Source organism: Miscanthus floridulus, chromosome 12, assembly GCF_019320115.1.
Source record: "Miscanthus floridulus cultivar M001 chromosome 12, ASM1932011v1, whole genome shotgun sequence".
In the NCBI taxonomy this organism is placed as follows: domain Eukaryota; kingdom Viridiplantae; phylum Streptophyta; class Magnoliopsida; order Poales; family Poaceae; genus Miscanthus; species Miscanthus floridulus.
In genome coordinates, this window is record NC_089591.1 from 62,915,479 (window position 1) to 62,921,150 (window position 5,672).

At 48.2% G+C, this 5,672-nt stretch overlaps 1 pseudogene; it reads left to right on the forward strand.

Moving 5' to 3' along the window:
* Nucleotides 1-4,375: 4,375 nt before the first annotated feature.
* LOC136495234 (ethylene-responsive transcription factor ERF104-like) lies at nucleotides 4,376-5,379 on the forward strand (annotated as a pseudogene).
* Nucleotides 5,380-5,672: the final 293 nt, after the last annotated feature.

The following is a 5,672-nucleotide window of genomic DNA, read 5'->3' on the forward strand; positions in this document are numbered from 1 at the left end:
TAGGAAAGGTTTGTTGGGCTAGCGTCGTGGCCCATCAACGGACTGTCCGGGGCGAACAGACGCCCGCTTCATAGAATTACCAATTTACATATGCTTTACATAGAACGTGTCGGATATCCGTTCATTCATCAATGTCAGATTCTACAATTGCCCTACCCATCTAAACCTGCCTCCACTAATCACTATTGTCGTACATCCAAACATGCGTTCATAATTAGGGAGACTCATAAAGTCCTTCAAGCCATAACGCGTTTTTGTTGTAGCCAGATGTTGTTTTACTTAGCTTGGTCACTCCTTTAATCTTAGGGGATTCATGTTTGAGAAATGTGTTTTCTTTATTATGGTTTGGAGCGGCTCCAACTGTACAAAATTTCATATTCCTTTTTCCACAACTCAAAAACTCAAGAAAGTTCACAGTAACTACTCTCTCTCTCATTTTTTCTTTTTTCTTTTACACAACAAATAGATCAACTGGATAGTTATGTAAGACAAGTAGTGATCGAATAAGTCATCACAAGATATAGTAGTAAAATCTGAAAGCGTCAAATATCTATAGGAGTAGAATGCCACTTGGGCAAATTGCATGCCACGTTGTCAACCCAGCCCATCGCCGGCTTATTAGCTCGTGTGATTCGATCAACAGCCAAACAAACTCAGTACACTATGAAATGAAGTTTAATTACGATATTATACGATCGATGTAAAGACTAGAGCGAGTCCACTAATCAAAGGGTGGTCAAAGAAATCCACCTGACCAAAGGAAAGCCCTAGGCCGTCAGTCTCCTACTCTTCTCGGTCCTAGCCTGTCTGATTTCTTGCCTATAAATACACTACAGGGCACCTTAGAAGCACGGACATGGTAGGGAAAGGGCATATCCCATATCGGATATGTATCCTATATGGATACGCCTAGGATACGGCCTAGATACGTATCCACGGCGTATCCGCGTATCTCAGCTTAGTTGGGCCAGAAACAGACGATCGAAAATGTTTTGGCCCAGTCAGATACGGCCCAGCCGGCCCAATAGGTTAATACCCTGTCTCCCAGTCTCTTGCCCTGCTCCCGTCTCCTAGTCTCTCCCACGCATAGCCACCTCTACCTCCGCCTCACGCAGCCACCTCCGCCTCCGCCTCGCGTAGGTCCGCCTCCCACCGGCCGCCAGTCCGCCTCCGCCCTCACCGCCAGCCCGTGCAGCTCGCCCCCGCAGAGGTCATCCCCTTCCGCCACGCACGACAGAGGCCGTCGGGGCTTCGATCCTGGGGCCGCTAATGCCCGCATGTCACCGTAGACCCGCAAGGCCTCGTCGACGCTCCAGGACGAGTATGCCCCGACGAGCGCATTCCAGGAGAAGACGGTCCGGGCGGACGACCAGCCTCCGCCCTCGCCTCAGCCCTCACCCTCGCCGGCGACAAGGAGCCCCCTACTTAGGTGAGTTCCTCTCCCTCCCCAATCCAATTTAGAGCTAAGCTAGTGCGCCCAGCCCCATTAGGCTAAAGGCCATTACCCCCTTCCTAATTACTAATTAGAGCCTTTTTTATTTTGTCCAATGTTCATTGTCTAGTATGGCATCTCCAAATTTGAGTAGTGTAGCTAGTGCTAGTGCTAGTGCTAGTGCTAGTGCTAGTGTTACTACTAGTGGTAGTGTGGGATCTGGGTCCCGAGAAACAACTGATATCAAGGCACCGCTGTGGGATCATGTCACCATTCTAGAGAGGCCTAAAGCTGGTGGAGGAAATGCTCTTTGGAGATGCAACTATTGTCCATTGGAAAAAAGCAACAGCTACACTAGAGTTGAAGCTCATTTGTTGTAGAAATCAGGGAAGGGGATTATCAAATGTCCGAAGGTTTCATATGAAATGCTGAGTGAGATGAGGAGGGAAGTGGAAAGGTGCAAGGAGCTGGTGGAAAGAGCAAAGACACGCACTGTTGCTTTGCCTGTAGCTCCTTCTTCAGGCAATTACAACAAGAAGAACAAGAGGGGACCTGCTTCTATATTGGAAAAATCTTGGGCATTGCAAGACCGCAAGCACTTAGATGCTTTAATTGTTAGAGCAATGTATTCTAGAGGGGTATCTTTCAACTTTCTGAGAAACCCATATTTTAGAGAAGCTTTTGCATTTGCTTGCAGCCACAATTTGCAAGGTTACACAATCCCTGGGTATAACAGGGCTAGGGAATCACTCCTGAAGCAAGAAAGAAGGCACATAAAGCATCTATTGGAGAGTACAAAGAGCACATGGCTAGAGAAAGGGGTCACAATCTACAGTGATGGTTGGTTAGATCCTCAGAGGAGGCCAATCATCAACTTCATTGTTGTTTCTGAGAAAGCTCCAATGTTTTTGAGGGCTGACAACTATGAAGGAGAATACAAGTCAAAAGAATATATTGCTGAGAAGTTGAGGGCTATTATTGATGAAGTAGGGCGACAAAATGTGGTACAAATCATCACAGATAATGCTGCAAACTGCAAAAGTGCGGGTCTTTTAATTGAAGCTAAATATGATCACATATTTTGGACACCTTGTGTAGTGCATACTCTCAACCTTGCTATGAAAAATATATGTGAACCCAAACTGCCAAGGACACCTACTGATGAGGATATGCATGTTTGGGGACAACTAGAATTTATACACAATGTTAAAGTTGAGGCTACTATGATCAAGAATTTCATAATGAATCATGGCATGCGTCTTTCCATGTTCAATGAGTTCAGCCATTTGAAGTTGCTTTCTATTGCTGAAACAAGATTTGCATCGGTTGTGTGTATGCTAAAACGGTTTGTTGAGGTAAAAGCAGCTCTCCAACACATGGTAATTAGTGACAAATGGAGCATCTACAAAGAGGATGCTTCAACTGCCCAATATGTAAAGGAAAAAATACTAAGTGATATCTGGTGGGGCAATGTAGATTACATTCTTAGGATCACTACTCCTATCTATGATATGATACGCTTTGCGGACACCGACACCTTGTGTCTTCACTTAATTATGAGATGTGGGATTCAATGATTGAGAAAGTGAAGAAAGAGATATATCTGTATGAAGGGAAGGAACCAAATGAGGAGTCGGACCTCTACTCTGTTATTCATGATATATTGATTGCTAGGTGGACAAAAGGCAATAATCCACTGCATTGTTTGGCTCATTCACTCAATCCAAGGTAACACTATACACTATACAGTTCAGAATTCAGATTCTTTGCTCTTTATTTTTTCAGTTGCTCATGTTCTAAATTGTAATGCTAAATTGCCAAATGTAGATTTTTACAGCAACAAGTGGCTTGAAGAAGGTGTTGGCCGACTACCCCCCCCCCCCCCCCACCACAAGGATAAGGAGGTATCACAAATGAGGATGACTTGCTTCAAGAAGTTCTTTCGCATACCGCAAGAGTTGGCTCAAGTAAAGGAAGAATACTCAAGGTTTTCTAGTTGTTCAGAAGAATTCAATTATCCTGATTCTATACATGATAGATGGGTTGTTTCCCCAATGACTTGGTGGACAAATCATGGACAATCTGTCCCTCTATTGATGAGTTTGGTCATAAAATTGCTGAGCCAACCAGCCTCCTCTTCTTGCTGTGAAAGAAATTGGAGCACATATAGCTTCATCCATAGTGTCAAGAGAGATGCCTTAACTCCTGAGCGGGCTGAAGATTTGGTCTTTGTGCACTCAAATCTGAGGCATTTGTCAAGAAGAACTGATGTATACAAGACAGGAGAGACAAGGATGTAGGATGTTGGAGGAGATTCTTTTGATTCCCTTAGTGGTGTAGGTCTTCTGGAAGTTGCTGACCTCTCCATTGATGAGCCGGAGTTGCAGGCTGTATCATTTGGATTGGGTGATCTTGAGGTTCAAAGTGTGGAGGAGAATGAGGAAACCGAGGAAGAAGCTTGATGTTGATGTTGCTATCCTATCCTACTATAGTACTATATTACTAGTTGCTACAAGTGTAATAGATTTTTTATTAATTTTTTATATTAGAACCTGCTATCATGTTATTCTGAGTGTAATAGACCTTAAATGTCTCTATGTTGAACTGAACATCTATTTTGCAATTTAATATGCATTGTTATCTATTTATTAAAAAAATAGTAAAACTTATCCGCGTATCGGGTTTCTTAGAAAATTATCATATCTGCGTATCCGTATCCTTCCAATACCGATACGCATATCCGTATACGTGCAACTTAGCAGGGCACCGCCCCGTAGGCCGTAGCCTTGTCCACGGAGCATCAGCTACTCGACGCACACACAAAAACAGATAGGCACGGGACAACGTCTGCCGCTAAGAGTTCTTGTGTTCTTGTGCGGTTGTGCCATCCTCTCCTCCGCTACCGCTACTTACAGTTGTGTACAGCTTCATCGAGAGCCGAACATGAACATGGACTTCACCGGAGACGCCGATGGCTTCGCCCTCGACTTTATCCGCGACCTCATGCTTGGCGGCGACGGCAGCGTCGCCGTGGGCAGCCCTGTCGTAGTTTCCGACGACGTCACCTTCCCCGTCTTGCAACCTCAACCGGAGTTCCAGCCCATGTCGTTGTTACCGCAGCAGCAGCATCAAGGCTACACAGACCTGACGACGCTCGAGCACGAGTGCGTGGGAGCTGCTCCAACCGCCGCTGCTGTCGTTGGCGAGGCTGCGTTCCGGGCGCAGGAGCCGGCGGCACCACCGGTGATGATAGAGTTCGGGAGCGAGCCGTCGTCGCCCGTGGCCACCATGAGGCAGCCGCTCACCATCTCCGTGCCCCCGAGCTCGTACGCCTGGGCGTCGTCGGCCGGCGCGCCGGCCGCGGCCGTTGAGGAGGACTTTCGCAAGTACCGCGGCGTCCGGCAGCGGCCCTGGGGCAAGTACGCGGCGGAGATCCGCGACCCGAAGCGGCGTGGCTCGCGCGTGTGGCTCGGCACGTACGACACCCCGTGGAGGTCGCGCGCGCCTACGACCGCGCCGCGTTCCGCTTGCGCGGCGCCAAGGCCATCCTCAACTTCCCCAACGAGGTCGGCACCCGCGGCGCTGACCTCTGGGCCCCTCCGGCGACGGCGAACAAACGGAAGCGGCAGCAGATGGAGGGTGAGGACGACCCCGACGTCGAGGTAGTCGCGGTGGTGAACAAGGCGGTGAAGATCGAGGCGCCGCCGCCGTCGTCGACCCAGGTGTCCTCCACCTCGCCGTCATCCGTGTCTACACGCGAGACCACCGCCTCATCGACGGTGACGTTGGCTACGACAGGAACGGGTGGAGGTGCTGAGTGGCTCCCCGTGACACCGTCGAGCGGGAGCTCGGAGCAGTAGTGGGAGGCGTTGCTCCGAGGTCTGCCGCCGCTCTCACCGCTGTCACCGCACCCAGCCTTGGGGTTTCCGCTGCTCAGCGTAAGCTAAACGCCTAAACGGCATGTGCGTGCGGGTGTTCTCGAAATTGTAAATTCGCAAGGGGCTGGACCACCAAGTTTATAAGCAGAGATCACCACCTACAGTAGAGAGTAGAGTAGTAGACATAAGTTGTACAAATAGTTCACTCTTAACAGGGGGGCCTGAGGGTTTCTGAATTCATGGATACATGAAATGCGATTTGGTTTGTTTATTAAAAGTGGTTCATATATGCCGGATAATTCGACATTTGTAGGTAGAAGGTTTTTCAAAACAAATATATATTTCAATAATGGACTACTATA